This window comes from Pelophylax lessonae (assembly GCF_965119305.1).
Source record: "Pelophylax lessonae genome assembly, chromosome: 1".
NCBI classification, from domain to species: Eukaryota; Metazoa; Chordata; class Amphibia; order Anura; family Ranidae; genus Pelophylax; species Pelophylax lessonae.
In genome coordinates this window covers 365,321,701-365,342,243 of record NC_138768.1, presented here as the reverse complement: position 1 = coordinate 365,342,243, position 20,543 = coordinate 365,321,701, and positions in this window count along the sequence as shown.

Here is a 20,543-nt window from a genome sequence, read left to right as displayed (position 1 = left end):
CACTTTGCAATAAAAACCCATTTAGGGGATAAAAAGTTAATTGAGGCCTAGTCTGCATATGGTACAGTGAGATACACCCATTGCATACTGTTGTATTCCGCTTTGCAATAAAAACCCATTTAGGGGATAAAAAGTTAATTGCGGCCTAGTCTGCATATGGTACAGTGAGATACACCCTTAAGGTATTCCGCTTATCAATAAAAACCCATTTAGGGGAAGATCCAAAATTCGATAAATATGAGAAGGTCAAATAAGGGGATGTGGCCTGGGTCATGGTGTTGCTGGTGGAGCTCCTGTTGCAAGAAGAGGACGTGGTCGATCTGTGCCAGCTACTGTAATGTTCCGGTACCTTTGGTACCCTAATTACTCTTTCATAAGTGTATGCGCCCCACCATTCTCTTTTGGTAAGGTGCGCATACACCTTTAAGACTGATGCTGTCATCACTCAGCGCCGGACTGGATGGCTATTTAGATCGCCGGCTCTCACTCACATGTGTTCGTTCAAACACCTTTGCACCTTGATGCTAACTTGGCTTGAAGCTCTCATGCTTGCAAGCATACCTCGCTGACGGAACCACGCTGCGCTGATCCCTGTATCCCGCTACTGGATCATCCGCTCTTCCTGAACCTCCCCTCGGCTACATTGCTATTAGTGATAAGTACCCCATAGGGGAGACCTCTATAAACTTTATACTAAAGCTTACACTATCTAGCTCTGCATAGTAAGGACTGTTACCACATCTGCATATCTAGATTGCTAGCTCTTGAGCCTACTGCCACCTATTCCTGCACTGGGTTGATCTCTCTTGTATGTCCACCTGCTACTCTGTCATCTGCTACCATACATGATTGCTAAACCTATCTGCATCCATCTGCTACTATCTTACCTTCAAGTGTCTGTCATCTACCATCTCCACCCAACCTGTCTCTTCAGTCTATCATCACTGTGTTACTATATACATAAGTCACTCTAGGAAACATCTTATTGAGTGTGTGTATTTATTTGCTGAATTGAGACCTTCCACACATGATGAGTCATTGAGGGTTGGGAATGGTATCTCAGCATTTCTCTTACATGACTAGTGGAATATTTCTGCAGCTGAAAATCCACACCATACATAAAACGGAGGAGCGTTACAGCTACACGCACAGGTGAAACACCTTTCTCAGCTGCGAGTAGGCGACAGAACCTGCAGCAGTATTTGGCAGGGCCTAAAAAGCCTCTAAAAATGTTGAGGCCAGAACAAGTACAAGCAATAGTAGATTGGGTTGCTGGCAGTGCCTCCAGTTCATTCACATTGTCTCCCACCCAGAGTTGGCACCTGCAGCCGATGTCCATCAATCTTTCACCTCACCCCCTTGCCAATCAGCCAAGCAGTCTGAGCCCCAAGTCTCTTCTTCTTTTTGATGACACTGTTAGCATGGTTTTCCAGGGCCATCCACCTAGCCCTGCCCCAGAAGTGGAAGAGATTGAGTGCACCGATGCCCAACCACCTATATCTCCAGATGAGTACATGGGAGGACCATCGCAGCACGTCTCAGATGATGACGAAACACAGAATTCCGAATTGTGGAGACCGACAAGGAGGGCAGGGGTGAAGACTGGGTGGAAGACGATGAGGTCCTCGACCCCACATGGAATGAATGCCATGCAGGTGACCTGAGTAGTTTGAAGGAAGAGGCGGTGGTCGCACAGAGCCACCAGCACAGCAGATGAGGGAGCAGGGTGCAAAAGCGGAGTGGCCGTGCCCTAGACACTACGCCTGCTACTGCCCAACGAAGCAAGGGACCGAGCACACCAAAGCCAGCTCAAAGGAGTTCCCTAGAGTGGCAGTTCTTCAGACAATATGATGATGACAGGACACAAGTGGTTTGCACGCTGTGCAATCAGAGCCTGAAGCGAGGCATAAACCTTCTCAACCTGAGCACAACCTGCATGACCAGGCATCTAAGTGCAAAGCACAAGCTGCAGTGGAGTTCACACCTCAAAAACCAAGAAAGGTCTCTGGCTCCTCCTGCATCCTCTTCTGCTGCGGCAGTCTCGGCCTCTTCATTCACCTCTGTAGTGACAGTGGCACCTGCCACCCCGCAAACAGAGGATCCACCAGCAACACCACCACCTGGGTCACCAACAACCATCTCCACAATGTCCCATAGAAGCGTTCAGGTTTCTATCTCCCAAACACTGGAGTGGAAAAGGAAGTACCCCCCTACCCACCCGCGATCCCTGGCCCTGAATGCCAGCATTTCAAAATTCCTGGCCTTTGAAATGCTGTCATTCCGGCGGTGGAGACGCAGAGTTTTAAAAGCCTTATGGCTCCACTACTTTTCCAGGCAAGCCATCCCTTCCCTGCACAAGCAAGTGGGTGACAAAATCAGGTGTGCACTGCACAACGTCATCTGTGGCAAGCTCCACCTAACTATGGATACGTGGACCAGTAAGCACGGTCAGGGATGTTATATCTCCCTAACAGCACACTGGGTAGATGCAGTGGCGGCTGGGCCTGAGGTGGATAGCAGTTTAGCGCATGTCCTTCCACCACCGAGGATTGCAGGGCGCTTTAGTTTGCCTCCTGTTCCTAACTCCTCCTACTCCGCTTCCTCATCCTCTACCGCCTCCTCTTCCGGTCAGCGTAACACCTTCACCACCAACTTCAGCACAGCCAGGGGTAAACGACAGCAGGCAGTTTTAAAACTTGCCTGTTTGGGGGAAAAATCACAAACCGCGCAGGAGTTGTGGAGGGGCATTGAACAGCAGACCGATGAGTGGTTGCTGCCAGTGAGCCTCAAGCCCGGCCTGTGGTGTGCGATAACGGGCGAAATCTGGTAGCAGCTCTGGGCCTAGCCGGTTTTACACACATCCCTTGCCTGGTGCATGTGCTGAATTTGGTGGTGCAGAGGTTCCTTAGAAATTACCCCGATATGTCAGAGCTGCTGCAGAAAGTGCGGGGTTCTCACCCTGCTGCTGCTCGCCTGTCAGCGCTGCAGCGTAACTTCGGCCTTCCCACTCACCGCCTCATATGTGATGTGCCCACAAGGTGGAACTCCACCTTGCACATGCTGGCCAGACTGTGCGAGCAGCAGCAGGCCATAGTGGAGTTTCAGCTGCAGCACGCACACGTGAATCGCTCTGCGGAACAGCAACACTTCACCACCAATAACTGGGCCACCATGCGAGACCTGTGTGTCTTGTTGCGCTGTTTCGAGTACATGGCCAGTGCCGATGACGCCGTTCTCAGCTTAACTATCCCACTTCTATGCCTTCTTGAAAAAACACTTTGGGCGATGATGGAAGAGGATTGGCACAGGATGAGGAGGAGGAGGAGGAGGATGAAGAGGTGTCATTTCCAAGGCTTTCAGGGCAGTCATTTGCAAGTGGCTCCGAGGGTGGGTTCCTGCACCCACAAATGCCAGGGACACAATTTTCCAGCAGGGGCACAGTTCTGGAGAATGACAAGGATGAGGAGGAGGAGATGGAGGAGGATATGGAACCATGTTCACAGCAGGGTAGCACCCAGGCCAGCTCATGGCCAATTGGCCATCACTGGTGCGTGGCTGGGGGGATACAGAGGACACAGAGGATACACCTCCCACAGAGGGCAGCTTTTCGTTGCCTCTGGGCAGCCTGGCACACATGAGCGATTACACGCTGCAGTGTCTCCGCAACGACCGCCGAGTTTCCCACATAGTAACTTGTGCTGATTACTGGGTAGCCACCTTACTGGATCCCCATTACAAGGACAACGTACCGTCCTTAATTCCCTCACTGGAGCGTGATCGGAAGATGCGCGAGTACAAGCGCATTCTGGTAGACGCGCTGCTGGTGGCATTCCCACCTGACAGCGGGGGCACAGTGGAAGCACAAGGCCAAGGCAGGGGAGGAGGAGAAAGAGGTCGCCAACGCAGCCAGGACACCGTCAGCACCTCAGAAGGCAGGGTTAGCATGGCTGAAATGTGGAAAAGCTTTGTCAGCACGCCACAACAAGCAGCAGCACCACCAGCTGATATGGAACATCTTAGGCAGCATTTCACTAACATGGAGCAGTATGTGTGCACACGCCTAGACGTACTGAATGACGGGTCTGCCCCCTTCAACTTCTGGGTCTCCAAGTTCGGCACATGGCCTGAGCTTGCCATTTATGCCTTGGAGGTGCTGGCCAGCCCTGCAGCCAGTGTATTATCTAAACGGGTATTTAGCACGGCTGGGGGCGTTATCACAGACAAGTGAAGCCACCTGTCCAGAGCCAATGTGAACAAGCTCACGTTCATTAAAATGAACCAGGCATGGATCCCACAGGACTTGTCCATACCTTGTGCAGAATAGACATGTATACCGCCTTACCCAGCCATTGCTGGATTTGATCTTTCTTACTCTTTTGGGGTGTACCCTAATTTGAAAAAAAAATAATTAAAAACCAAAACCAGTGTTGGCTGCCTCGTCCTCCTCCACCACCGCCGCCACTTCCACCTACACCGCCATATCCACCGCCATATCCTCCGCCACCTCAACCTCCTACTCTATATGGGCCTTGTCCTCCTCCTACATCATTCAAGATTATTATTTTTAGTTTTTCTGTTTTTTATGTTATTTTAAGTTATTTCCCTATCCACATTTGTTTGCAGAGCACTAGCCATGCTCTTAAGAGGATTTTGCTGCCAGTTGCAGCCCTCTAGCCCTTTCCATGTTTGTTTTAGAGCCATTGACTTTAATGGGGTTCGGGATCAGGGAAAAGTTCGGGTTAAGTCGGGGTCACGAACCCGGACTTTTTTTTCAAGTTCGGCCGGACCTGCCGAACCTGGACATCCAGGTGTTCGCTCAACTCTACCTGTCAGTGATCCAGCGCTGTGCCCGGTTGCAACTCTTCTCTTGCCTACTCCTAGTCTCCCAGCAGACTCAGGCAGCAGAGAGAGCCATTGGAGGAGGGAGAAGGGATGTGAGGAGGGAGCAGGGGGTGGGGACAAGCCACACTGTGTGTGTCTGGACACGTGCAGCTTAACTCAGGAACGTTCCTGCACCTGTGCCCCATAGCACATGGCTTGCTATGGGGGTACATGCAAAAGAGGAACTAAGGGACTGCTCTGTGTAATACCATTGCAGGGAGCAGGTAAGTATAAGCCTCTTCTTTATTTTAACTAAAAAAACAATAAAAAGGTATTTAGAATCACTTAAATAAAATGTATTTTCTTAAACAGTGGCATTTATATGTATTCTAGAACAGTCATTAAGGTTAGAAAAAATGCTTTTGTTAAAATGGTTAGAAATATGTTCTTATGGTGGTATTTTCTGTAAATCATAGCTTAATACAAAGAATTTATATCTATCACTACTGTGATTACCTCAATCTTTTGTTATAGAGAAAACCTTCACTAAAAAAACTCACATTCCATCAATCAAGATAAACAAAGATACTACAAACCTGATTCTATTCTAAAAATTGAGTTGCCATAGATTTCTATTATATACAGAAAAGTCAAAGGTACCAGTGATTTGAAGTTATCATAAAAAAAACTGTTCTAAAAACTATTTCTGAAACCCAAAAAACTCTCTTTATTTCTTACAAACAACTGCTTTACTTTGGACATCAATCAAAAATCATTTTGGGGTTATAATTAAAATATTTGCGTAGATTCAACCATTCCATAGTTTGTTTTACAGATACAGCATATTCACAAAGGTATTTCTTAGCATTTACACTAAAAGACATCACAAGATATCTGTTTAGGGTCTTTAGGTTGATCATTAAATCCATATGGGGTCCTTTGGATCCTAGTATAAAGCTTTACATATTTTTAACCCTACCCTGGTTGATTGGCTGTGCAGTGCCAGAAAATCAGTGGATAGAAGAGTCTCTGCTGTTTTACACTTAATAGGAAATGAATATGGCTTAATGGCAGGTTCCTTATATTAGCCAAGGAACATAGGGATCAATTTTAGGACCTACATAGATACCTGGTTCCTGCACTTCAGGAATATTGTTACTGTACAAACATTTTAGGCCAGATCAGGTTCACTTTGATAGGGCTTCCAACATAATGGGGTTTATTTATTAAAACTGGAGAGTGCAAAATCTGGTGCAGCAAGGGATAGAAACCAATCAGCTTATAGGCTTTTTTTGTCAATGCTTAATTGAACAAGCTGAAGTTAGAAGCTGATTGGCTACCATGCACAGCTGCACAAGAGTTTACACTCTCCAGTTTTAGTAATTTAACCCCTCTGAATCAGTAGAAATTCATTAGGAAGTATAGATAAATATTAGCATAGAAAAGGCAATATCTGAAAACCTATATTGTACAGGAGATGTAGGCCTACAGGCATATAACTGTTAAATTATGTTACCGTGGACTGTTTATGGACAGATTAGGGCGATCTTCTCTTGTATCTGTTAAACAATTAGAATATAATTCTCCCAAAACATACTGTAAGTTTTGTATAACCCAATACAGGCAGATTTAGTAGACTTATTACACTGATTTTGCTGTGTGCCCTTCATCTCTCAGTCCAATGTGTCTTGTTAAGGCTTTAGCCTGAGAGAAAGGAAGGTGCTTGAAGCATTAGCCTGCATTCTTTGCAGGATCAGATGATGATGATGATTATTATTATTATTATTACAATTTTATATAGCACCACTAGTTTGTGTAGTGCTTTGCAATATAGGGTAGACAGTACAGTGACAATACAGCTCAATACAAGAGGGCCCTGCTTGTTAGAGCTTACAATAATGTCCATAAGGAATATAAGGAATCATAGCAACCAGTTGTAAAGATGAATATCAGGATTTAAATAAGTAGCACTCAATAGGAAGGCCATGTCCATTGGTCATTGTAAGTGCATAATTGTAGCCTTAAAAGTAAGAAATTATACTAAAAAAGATAATCACATCTATTTTTTTGTATTTAAAAAATGTATTGAATTTTATAAAATTATATACATTACAAAAATAAGGAATACTGTATAGTAATCATTTATTAAAACACTACACGTACAAATATAAATTCACTAGACTTGACATAGGGGACTTGAGGGAAAACAGACTAAGGCAGGCCATAGATGGTGCAATTTTCTTTGCTGCAGAAAATCACTTGATTTCTCCATCAGCACAGTCATTGTTGATGGGGGAATTCCTTCCCCTGGAGCTATTGTGTTCTACACGTGGGGGGGGGGGGGGGGTCACAGGGAGCTGGCAATATTCACCTGTAAGGATCTGACATGTTAGTTGTACCCAAGTTGATTAATGGATTGACTTGGGTACAATAAGCCTGCCCATAGATGATTTAAATCTTGGCTATTCGCTATTGACCCAGCCGAGATTCAAACCATCTATAGCTGGCTTAACATGGGTACAAAACCAAATCCCCCTTTACACTTTATCCTATAAAATCCCTACATTTCCTAAAAACATTACACGGATAGTATCTAAAGCCTTTTAAACTGGAAAAGACTTATCCAAACTGCTCTCCAACATTCTGGAGACTCTGCAGGGACAAAGGCACACTGACCCACACTGTTTGTTCCTGTAAGTCCTTGAGATCCTACTGGCGCCAAGTCTTTGCCCTCATTTCTGACATCTCAGGCCACCACGTTGACCCTAATCCTGCTCTTGCACTGCTACACATTGGAGTCAAGGCCTTTCCTCCTAGCTACAGATCCATCATCATCCATTTACTTCTGGCAGCTAAACTAAACATCACCAGACTATGGCATACCATGACTCCACCTTCTATCCCAAACACGATTGCTGACCTGAACCTCGAATGTGATATGCAGACATTACTCATCCATAAAAACCTCTGAATGCAGCATTTCTCCTTACTTTGGTCCTCCTGACTGTCCCACCCCAAATGCACTTTAACATGATATCATTTAGTGTGCTTCTCTGACCTTATGTGCCTGATCTCTGTGGACCCTGTTTCCTCCCCTCTCCTTGCTTCCCCATTTCCTTTCCCCCTCCTCCCACTTAATTTCCTATCTTTCCTACTCTCCCTGTTTCTCCCCCTCCTAGGGACAAAGTTTTTCAACCATTTCCTTTTGTACACAGATTTCTGTTTTTTTTTTTGTCTTACAACACTTCCCCCTTAGCGGTACATTTACAATAGGGGAATTGTTAGTGTGATGATCCGACTATGAATGTCTTTCGTCATCAGCTCCTCTCACTGTCCTACTTCATGTAATTTAAAAACAAAAATGCAAATATACAGTACATAGTGCTACCATGCTATTTTTTATCAGCCTGTAGCTACCTTTCATACCTATTCTCCTCCCCCCTCTCCCCTCTTATATTAAGTGTTTAGTGATATGTGAACATAATTTTATGAGAGGGATGTGGTGGGAAATTATTTCCCTCTCTCATCCCCTTAAGCCTAAAAATCAAGTAAATCATTCAGTGATTTCATGTACCACTCGTGCTACACCTTTGTAACTTTTAAAGAGAGGATTTTAATGGTGGGACAGTGGACATTTATCCGTGTTTTATATTTTCCCACCCAGCCCCTCAGTCTATTCCTTGCTCTCTCCTTCCCAAACCGAGGACAAGGCTAGTGAGCTTCTATCCAACAAGTGATGGGGGGAGATATATTCTGGGCCCAAGAATCGGCGAAAATCATAAGGGATGGTAAGACTGATCCAAATTCACCTTCCTAGTTCATAGATAGCCGTGTTTGCTTTAATCCCTCTTACTACCAGTGACCCACCACTTTCTTAATACTAATCGTTAGGTTAATTCAGCTCTTTCAAATTTTCCCATCAACTCTCTTTACTAACATAACCCATGTAAACAGATGTCTCCTTAAACTTCAAACAATTGGACCAGATTATATTAAATCTCCTATACATATCCCTGTGCATATGCATCATTTCCACCATGAACTGGATTTGGTCCACCTCCGAAAATCCACTCCTCAGTAGTTGTTAACTTCTTTGTCTTCCAGTAATAAGGAATCAATGCTTCCATTGCATTAAACAAGTATGGTATTATAGTTTTCTTATATTTCTCTTTGTAAAGACTGGTCGAAATAAAAGGATTCTGCCTTATCTCAAACTTGCTGATCTTCCGACAAAAGATAAACTTTCTTTCCAGTCAAATCTTTCAAAATGTATTTTTAATTTCTTAAATTATGTTCTTAGTTATTGGCATTTGTAAGCTAACATGTATGTACATACATGTGTACAATATTTGGCTGAATCAAAAAATCTACATAAATTAAACACCCTACTTGGAATTGAATACAGTATAAGGAATTTGCCTGTTTTATTTTATGGTCTAGGGTAAATTTAAATAAGCTGACTAAATAAATTCTTTCAGTGTCTGTACAGAGTTTAGTTCTGTTAATTTCTAACTGAAATGAGTCTTATATTGTAACCAGCTCCTGTGCTTACAGAATTCTTGTTTGCAGGAAAGATAGTGAGAGCTTATAGAGCTGTGGCTTGAAGTATATATAAAACACAAAACCTAGAGTAAAGGGGAGTTAAAACCCCCTGTCAGGTGTGACCCAAAAAGACAATATTTAGGTGCTACTCAGATTGAGAGGTAAAGTCCAACTAGACCGCTGTGAGTGCAGGCAAGGACAGGGAGCTCATCCTAACTCAAAGCTGCAGCAATGTCAAAGGAAAAGGTCCATAAGCTGCACATCATGAAGCAGATCCATATGCCTAAAGTGAGATGAATAGCAGCCTCAGCCCAGACTCCAGCCATGCCACACCCCAACATGTTTTGCTCCACCCCTTGGAGCTTAATCATGGGGACACCCTGTCACCCTGTCAGATGGTATTTTGTTGCCTGTGTCTCATTAGCAGGAACTGGGCTTTGAACTATGGCCACCAGGATTAGTAGTAACAATAGGTTGGCTTTTCAATTCAATGCTACTGCATGATTTAAATAAAAAAAAAAAAAACTAAGTGCAAGGACAGTGTGCACTTTAACCACCTCACATTATATCATTAACTTTCATCACACCCCCCCCCCCCCAGCCACATATATAAATGAAAGGTTAGGCATACACCAGTTGAATCCACTAGTGATGCAAAAAACGGTCCTGCTGCAGTATCCTCTGCAATATCTCAATTGTTGTAGTAAAACCCCAGCCTGTGCTTTTTATCTTTAGTACTAGGGCCTATTATCCCTGATTAAAAAAACTTTCTACTGGCATATTTTACACTGTTGTATCCTCTGGAGTATCTTAATACTTGTAGTGAAGCCCCAGCCTTTACTTTGTGTCTCTAGAAAATTCTAGGCCTAGCCTTGCTAGTAAAATAGTCCTGCTGTTAGCCAATTTTACACTGTTGTGGTCACTTCATATAGTAAAACACCTGGCTGTACCATTTTTCTCTTGTACATTTGGGACAATTCTCCCCATTAAAATGTCTAGTTTTTGTCCAATTTTCCAATGCTGTATCATCTGTGTTCTCTCAATATTTAATAAAAGCTTGTTTTGTCACATTTTTTGGGGTTGTGTTTGATATGTGCAAAGTGAGATCACACAAAAACTTAAAGGAATAATGTTTATTAAAAATAATAACAGATACAGATATTATTAGAAAATATAACAAGAATACTTAAAGTATAACTAAAGGCAAAACATTTTTTTTTTAGTTTTGGATAGACTGGAAAAGGATTAGAACACGTCAGTTTTTATTTCTGTCTGGGTACCCATTAGGGAGATACACCCTCTCTATTTGTCCTGTTTACCAATATCATTTAAAGTGAAAGTAAAAGAAAATCCCCAAATTTTGGGTTGTCCGCAGAAAGGTAATAGAGGGGGAAATCTTCCAATGGGGACACCAGTTCTGATGACCTGGGGTCCCCAAGGATATTCCTTAATTTAGAGGGCTATCCTCTCACTTCCTGTTTGGTTATGGGACAGGAAGTGAAGAGGATTCTCTGCAATGGAACACAGATGGCGAACAAAAAAAAATCTGAAAGGGGTTATATCCTTTCCTTACTCTATTCAAAATGAAAAAAAAAAGTTTTGCCTTTAGTTCTACTTTAACTAAAGATGCTGTTTCCGCTATGGAGTCCCGTTTGCTGTTACGCAACATGGCTGTTCAGTTTCAGACGCTTTCGTAATTGGCAAGCTCTTGTGTGAGACTAACTTATTCTAGCTGGAGCAATGATATTTAGACTTGTGTATAAGGAATCACCGACCCCCAAGCCAACTCTCTTTGCAATATGACCCCTTAAGGACTTGTTCAGTTAACAAGAACATTCCTTTGGTATAAGGAAAAAGCTATGCTTATGTCCTTATATGGCTTTCTTAACCAGGATATTTGAGGTTTTATTAGATACATGTGATGCTAACCTTAATAAGGAATATTAAATATTACATTTCTCTATCAAAGCGTGTTAATAATTAGCCAGTGGCAAAACAGTTTGCATCTCTGAGAACAGGGATGGCTACAGAGAACTACTGGTCAATTGCTAATGGTGTTTTGAAGACTGAGCATGAAAATGGTACAGTCCTGTAACACCTCATACAGCTTTAAGGCATGCTAAAGTATCATGTTTTAAGGATTTATATATTATCATTATTGCCCCCAAAGCAATTTTTTTTTTTTTTTTGCTATGGTTCATGTTCCCCATTGAAATGACCAGCTTCCCATGCCTTTTTTGACAGTAATTATATGTATCTGGTCTTCTGGGAGGCACACCAAGGAAAGCTCTCAGATTTCTACCTATCTATCTTAAGAGACCTATCCCCTTGACTTGAGTACATTTGCATATTTCTATAAACTGTATTTAACAAGGTTTACATGTAAACTGATAATAAATTAGTTATATTTTAATGTTTTAAAAATCTGTTGCAGGAGTTTGCAAAACTATTGTATTTGAATGTCCAAGATTTCCACTGATACACACAGAACCAGTGCAAATCCTTTACTACCTAAAAAACTGCTAAATTTGCTAAATAGGAGCCTGATTCTCTCACTAGCCTGCCTAATAAATAGCCATCTTGGTGTATTTAGTTAGCTCAAATTTAAACAAGCCTCAGACTAGCTAGTACAAAATGATAATTATTTAGGCTTTATCTGAATAAACAAACAAGGTACTTTATATTTCAAAGACAGAGTACTAGCCAATCTACTTAATTCACACAGCTGTTTATTTTTTTCAATAGCTCAAACAATGTTCAAGTTTCATTTTCCTTATGCTTTATAAAAATATCTTCTGATTTACAAGAAATATTTTTATTTTGCATTGTAAATGAAATTGGCAAGCCAAGCCCATTTGTGTACCCAGGTGGCACTACTGTGAAAGCAAAGCTTATGGGTCTTATAGATGCCAGGTTCCTCTGTTGGTCACCATTGAGGGCTGATGGCAGAAAAATAACCCAGGTGTCCCTTCTGGAACAGAAACACAATCTGGAGCTTCAAGCTCCCAGGCTTATCCAATGATGAATAACCACAATACAAAGCGCTACATGGCAAAGGACACAACAGAGTTGAGCCATGTGCCACAGTGCTTGCAGCAATAAGACTCAGGGCCAAGTGAAAATGTTGCAGCTGCATGCAATAGTAACTCTGAGAATGTGCATAAACATATTACTGTATATGTATGTAAGTAAATGTAATAGCAATCAGTGAATATGTTATTTGTGTTGTATATCAAACATTTACACATTTTGCATAATACATTACAATTCTATTTCTTTTGAAAGCTTGCAGACAGATTTCTCAAATGCACTCACTATATTCTTTTTCCTTTCAAATGTTTTGGAACAATAGATGCAGATATGAGACTAATAAATTACTACCAGAAGAAAGACTAAATTTTAAGCAAATTAAATGTAACCAATATACATTTAAAAAAATGCTTGTGCCTATAGTTTTTTTTAAGTGTGCTCAAGTTTTTAATGTGATACTTTTTAACCAGTTGTGGTCATTGGTTAGCTGCACATCCCCCAAAAACGTAATCAGAGTACACAGAATGTGTGTATCACACCCTGTCCTTCTGCCCCACTGCCACTCCCTCCTTTGCTGGCAATTCATGGCTGCCATTTTCAGTGGTTGCGTATATACAGCAGCTGCTGTCAAAAACAGAATTTCTGACACAGAGGGTATAAATACTGTAATGATACTTTTGTATTTACTCTTTCATTCATCTGTAGATCAAAGGGATTCATTCTGAGTTGCATATCATTTCTGATTTATTTTGTTTATTTATATGTTTCTAATAATTCATTTTTTTTTGTTGTTGTTTTTTAGTATTGCAAGCAAAATTAAAAAAAAAAGCCATTATTTAATTTGCAGTAATTTATATCAGAGTAACACTTTTAGTGTCATTTAAAAAAAGAAAAAGAAAAAAAAATCTAGAATAAGATGTATAATTTTTAACTATAGTAACACTATTGTTTTTTGAAAATTTGCATTGCTCAAAGTAGGAAAAAGAGCTTATTTTAGCTTTTTTTTTTGTCAATGGACTGCAAAAAAAAATAATTTTCGTTCTAAAATAATAACTGTTATCTTAACCTATTACTACCAGCCTCACACATACACTATATTGTCAAAAGTATAAAGCAGTGTAAAGGCAGGCATCCCAATACTTTTGACAATATAGTGTATGTACAGCATCACAAAGCTTCTTCCGTGGTACAGCATATATGCACCCCTGTGTTTGTGCTTTAAGTGTGCTTCATGGTGGAACCTCAGTATAGAGACCAAGCTGTTGCCGACAGTTCCTGCTCTCATACTAACAATTGGGAGTTGGCAGGTCTAGCTCCTGATCACATGATTTTTGTGATAGCCTGCAATTGGCAATCATAGTGATTACTTACTGTATAACCCTCCCTTGTACTCTTTCTCTACTTAAATGGATAAAAAGATACATTATGGGGGAATTACTAAGCTTCTTGTTTCATTATATAAGCACAGGAAAGTAGTTCAAGTGCTTTACACCACATTAACAAGGCTGATAGACCCGTTTCATATCTATTTAAGCCATTAGAGCCAGTTTCTATTTCTGAGTGAAAAACTTATGCAAGGTCTGTATCTAATTAACAAAAGGATTTAATCAGTTTTCAATATAGAAAACTGGTGCAGATACCCACCAGGTCAAACATTTTTTTAATAGATGTGAACTGTCAGCAGACAGCTTACATCCCTCTCTCTGCTTGTGTAGTTATTACACTGCACAATTTGAGCATGGCAAGCTAACAGCTTTTCTCCCCCCTACCGTGGCAAGTTAACAGATTTCCTCCTACCTACCCCACTCGGGTGAGTGGGAGGGGGATTCAGATGGGCTGAGGAATCTAGAGCTTGAAGCTGTAGTTGAATTGATTTCTGAGCATAGAACATGCAGCTGATCACTCCAAAGTAACAAAGGGGCTTTCTCCCCTTTGTTAATTTGGATTTACAAAAAAAAAAAAAACAAATGTCAGTGTCATTATCAGTGTCAGTGCATTTTAGGTAGAATTACAGGAGTAGGAGAAACTATTTTGGGTTTTTGATGGTGGGTCGTGATAATCTCAAGAAACAACAGCTACATTTTTATTTTGCTATAATGGGACAGTTTTTCTTAGATAAAAAATATCTCCTGCTTGTCTTTTTTTTTTTTTTATTACCCAATAAAGACCCAATTTATCATGAAAAAAGCAGCGTGTAATTTAACTGGATACCTTAGGTAGTTGCAATGATTTGTGCAGTTCTAATAACACATGGCAAAGCTGCAAAACTAGGTTCAATTAATTTATTTTAAAGTATAGCTATAGGCAAATTTCTGCTTTTATTTTTTTATAGCTATAGGCAAATTTCTGTTTTTATTTTTTATAGAGCAAGGGAGGTTTATAAGTCCTGTCAGGGCCGATTCACATTTGTGCGAGTGCGGAGATCGCATGTAATTCGGAGCGCACTGCTCCTTCATTACATGCGATCGGATGTGCGGATGCGAATTCAGCCATACACTTTGTATGGCTGAATTCGCACTGCATCCACACCAAACACGCACATGACTCTTTTTTTCAGCCGCATCAGGATCGGATCGCACAGTGGTTCACACTTGTGCGATCCGATCCTGTGCGAACTGTCAGATCGCACTGCGATATGCGATCAAACTGGGGGTGTCGCTAACATTTAATTGACACCCCCTGCGTATCGCATATAGCAGTGTGAACTGCCAGATGTGCGTTTGCGATGCGGGAACAGGCTGCGAATTCCCAGCCTTCCCGCATCGCACAAGTGTGAACCGGGACTCAGAGTTTTTCTGTTTTGTTTTTTGTTTTTTGCCATCTGTGTCCCATTGAGGAGATTTACCTTTACTTTTTGTCCCATAACCAAACCAGAAGTGAAAGAAAATCCCTGCAAGTTAAGGGAATTCCTTGGGGCCCCCCAGGTAACATGAACTAGCGTCCCCATTAGAAGATTTCCCCCCTATGAAAGAGAACCTGGAGGCACCACCCAGATGGATGATATATTGGGGGTTTTTTAGCCTACACACTTACATTAGTGTTTTTTATTAATCGGTATATCCGGTGATTTGTTTTTTGTCATTTCATGCATTTTTTGATATGCAAGTTTTTTATGTACTAATTGTATGAATAAAGTTTGATATTTTATATATATATATATATATATATATATATATATATATATATCCTTTGCTTCACATTTTTTCTACTTAAGCATCACAACATCCCCCCTCCCCCCGTTTTTTCTGGAATATCATCCTTCTGGGTGGTGCCTCCAGGTTCTTTTTCATATTGATTGGGATGGATGCCATAATACTATTGTTTACATATGAGTACAACTGAGCAAATTAGACTTTAAAGATTTCCCCCCTATTTCTAGGGACAACCCAAAATATGGGATTTTCTTTACTTTCCCTTCCAATGATAATAGTAAATGGAACAACTACAAATAGGTGAATCTCCCTAATGGGGCCACAGACAGCACTGAAAAATGTAAGGGGTTCTAATTCCTCTCCACTCTATCCAAAACAAAAAAAAAGTTTTGCTTTTAGTTATATCTTAATGTGTATTCTTCATTTAGGTAAAAAAAAAAGTGCCACTGTTTGTTATTCTCACTAAGTACTTGCCTGACCCTTCCATTGATCCCGCGCTGTCCCATCTGCAGTTGTGCAGTTCTTTTCATAGTCTCATAGGAAACACTGAGAGCAGCCGGGAGCCATATCTTATATACTGTTCATATGTCCTATATTATACTATCCTGCTAAACTATCCTGCTAAACATTTGCAAAACTTGCAGACTATGCCAAGTTATATAGTATTAATGTGCTTTAAAAATTATATAATTAATAATTTTATGCTGTTAAACATCAAAACGTACATGTTTGATTTTAGAGCATTTGAGTATTGTTACAGTAGAATGACAAAGTGTTCTCATGAGACCTTTTTGCCACTAGAACCATGTTTGGGCATATAGTGCTACAAAACTAAAATAATACACTAATGTTTAAGCAAATATTATTTAACATAGCTTTAAATGAAAAGGATGAGCATATATTTATTCTTCAAAAGAATAGATTATGATTACAGAGGAGAATTTTGTTGCCCTACTTTTTGGATTTGCCTTTGGTGCTTTAACACAAACTGTAGGCCGATGTATTCACATTAAAATTATTAATTGCAAAATAGGCCAAACAAGATTGACATACATTCCTTTTTAAAGTTGATTTGTTAGTATGCGTTAGAAAAAAAGCTAGACAGATGTAATACCTCTGGCCAAATCTACATTTGTATCTTTTGTGGAGCATGCACTTATAACGTGCATGCACAGACATTGGGGTAGATTTACTAAAAGCAATAGAGGCTGTTTACTTAGCACTGTCAGTGTTCACTTTTTCAAAATGTATGATTTATTCAATCATGTGCAAACCATATCCTTTTGTTTTTTTATTTCCTTTGTACATGATTGGACAATAAAATGAACACAGTTTACCTCATATTCTAAGCTAAATGAACTTTCACTTTGAAAAATGAGTAGTCTCTACTGTTTTAGCAAATCAACCCCATAGATGTCTACTTATAAAGGATTCACTGGGAAATCTTCTCAGCAAATCTTTTAGTGTTATTTTTTTCAAGTGATATTAAAGTTGTGGATTTTATTTTACATTACAATAGTAAATATGTTATACTTTCCAGCTCTGTGCAGTGATTTTGCACAGACCAGCCCCATTCCTCCTCTTCTTAGGTCCCTCACCGACACTCCCGGCCTATCAATCCTGCTGCTCTGCATGTCCATTTATACACAGAGCACTGGTTCGGCCCCACCTCTCTCTCTTCTCATTGGCTCACTGTCTGTGATTAACAGTAGCAGGAGCCAATGAGGAGGGAGAGTCCCCAGAAAGCCAAGGCTCTCGTATAAATCACTGGAGGAAGATCAGATCATGTAAGTATTTGAGGGGCTGGGGGGCTGCTGCACATATGACAGCGCACCAGAACAGCCTCTCTCATGCACCCGCTAGGACACAGCGCAACCCCGTTCTTGGTAAAGAGCCAGTGACTTGACTCTTTACCCATGTGATCAGCTGTGTCCAATCACAGCCGGTCACATGTAAATGAGGAAGTGCCATTTATTGGCTCTCCTCGCCTCACACTCTCAGAGTGTGCGGTGAGGAGTGTGGATCAGCGGCTCCTCCTCAAAGGGGAACTTAGGAAAGGTAATCAGGGCACTGATCATCAGTGCCCTGATTACAGAAAAGCTAGAAAACAGTGCTCAGCGCCCACAGTGTCCACCATCAGTGCCCACAGTTAGTGCCCATAGTGTTGGCAGTCAGTGCCTGCTCATCTGTGCTGCCCATCAGTGTCCATAAGTGCCGCCTGTCAATGCCCATCAGTGCCACCTCTCAGTGCCGCCCATAAGCGCGGCATATTAGTAACTCCTCATCAGTGCCACCTCATTATTGCCCATAAGTGCCACCCCATCAGTGCCCATAAGTGCCACCTCATCAGTGCTCATCAGTGCCGCCTCATTAGTGTACATCAGTGAAGGAGAAAAATTACTTATTTTCAAAATGTACTCACAGAAAAGAAGAAAAACTTTTTTTTTCAAAAATTTTCTGTCTTTTTTCTTTTTTTTTTTTGTTGTAAGAAATAAAAAGCCCAGCGTTGATTAAATACCACCAAAAGAAAGCTCCATTTGTGTGAAAAAAATAATAATTTCATATTTTCATATGTACCCATATGGAAAATGAAATTTTATATGGGTACAGTGTAGCATGACCACGCAATTGTCATTCGAAATGTGACAGCACTGAAAGCTGAAAATTGGCCTGGGCAGGAAGGGGGTGAAAGTGCACTGTATTTAAATATTTAAGTGACATTCATCAACATTCACCTGATACTACCTACCAACAAAAGGATGGTAATGCTCCAGTCAAATGTGTCAACCCATGAAAATATGTCAAATACCACATGCAGAGTAAACTGTCTTCATGGTGCTAAAATTGTGTTTTTACCCAGTGTCAGCACTAGCAGGGTTGCCGGTCATTTTTTTTCCAACAAAAAAAACAGTGTGCACTTTCTCACACCCCTTTCCCAGACCTAAACAGTAGGCAAGCTGAAATCTTCAACGCCAGTGGAAATGCAGCCTCTCTACTGTGTTGACATTAGCCTGCAAGCATGTCTTGGCTAAAACCAGATATTGTAATCTGAGCAGCTGTCAGAATTTTCCTCATTACCCATCCTTAAGATTGAGCAGCAAGGAGGAGACACCACAACTTGTTCCTTAGGGACCCTGGCCCTGAAGAAGAACCATTGTTTGCCATTGTTTCTTATTGAAGTGCATGCCCTGCTCTCCCCCCCCCCCCCCCCCACTCACTTCCATGTATCCATGTGTTTGATACACATTAGAGAGCCTTAAAAAAAGTTATATATTCAAATCTTCATTTGCATTCATCTTTTACACATGCCACAAATGTAATCTCTTTCTTGTAATCTTGATTTAAATGGAAAAAATCAATAATTTTATTGCTAAGTAATATTGTAGCCACCCTATCTTAAGTGGTCTAGTAAATTTACCTTTCCTGCGAAGTTCTTTGCTCAGGTTAATTTGTCGTTTTTCTCATTTGGTTTCTCCCCTATGTTTAAGATAGCTGCAGTTCCCTAATGCTGCTACTGGGTGTTACTGGCATTCAGGGCAATAGTTTTGGGGAGTAACAATCTTGTGCTATTGAGCTTTTATGTCCTCCCTAGCTACCACTAGGACGTGTATGCCAGTGGTGCATCCTGGGGAAGGCTATAAAAGCTTGAGGAATGATCTAGGGAGCACTCTTTTTTCTCCCTTGGGCTGAGACCTAGGGAGGTGCATGCAATTGTTTGTGCTGAGTAGCCCCAGGTCCTGTTTGGAGGCCCAGCTCAAGAATCCTCAAGCTGCTCCTCCTGTTTGAGGAGAGTAAAGTTTACACGAGCCTGATTGAAGTCCTTCTAGAGGGGGTTGGCATCTGCCCTCAAAGGATCTTGGCACTCCCTTGACTAAAAAAACAACCCAAAGAATTTCCCAGCTCAACTCACTGACCAATAGGAAACAATGACAAAAACAACCAAATTATTCTGTCTATCCTGTCTCTTGTCTTGCCCTTCAATGTGCTCCTTGCTGCAAAGGCTAGGTATAGGTGATACTGTTGGAATATTGGTAAGGGGACGCACTGGAAGCCTTTGCTGCCATAGTGCTATGCGCTGGGTGTCCAGTTTGTCCTTGTGCCTTTAAGGAGGGGTGGGCTCCTTCCAGGCTCACGTGCCATCTGCCTATCCATTATAATTCATGTGCTTCCACTGTGGAGGCTCTCAAAATTTAGAGTTAAGACTTCAAAAAATACATAGGTGTCTTTGAGGGGGCTCTGTAGCATACGTATGTATTTGCAAATGTATGCAAACTAAACTCCTGTTCTTAATGCATACTGTTAGACAGGAAAATTTGGTTGGCTACAGGCTGGTCAGTAGATTGAGCTGGGCATTTCTTTGGTTTTATTTTGTATGCGTTCCCCTTCCCATTCCCCTTGCATGTGCTCCTTGCTGCAAAGGCCAGTTATAGGTGAGGGCAGTGGCCATTTGTTTGTACTGCTTGAATAAAAATGTCTGGTGGAGTCATAAACCCTGTTGATAAGGGGGACCTCCACTCTAATTCTCTCTCCCTGTGAGCTGGAGCAATCTCTCTGGAAAAGAATTAAAGTGGCTGGCGTCTTTTTTTTTTTTTCATGTCTATCTTCACTGCTAATGGAAGAGCACAAAAAGCCGCACAACCGGTTGAAGATGCAAAAGATAAAATCCAATTTTATTGCAAACAAAAAAGTAAAATCATCCAAGATGAGACCACAACAGTCGGAGACATGGGGGAAAAAGAAAGCACGGCGGTTGACGCGTTTCACGGAGTCTTCCGCTTAGTTGTAACCATCCATTTGCTGCTGTCAGGATTGCGGATCCGTGCCGGCACCTGGTTTGAATGCATTTGGGACTACCCCCTCACCTGAGCGGTTCTCTTCCCCTTTGGATTATTTGTTATCTTCACTGCTGCCATGGATCCACTCTGGGGGTAGCCCTCTCTGTGCACTGGAGGTACATCCACCCCTGGCTAGGAATGTGAAATCTTCTGCACTACAATA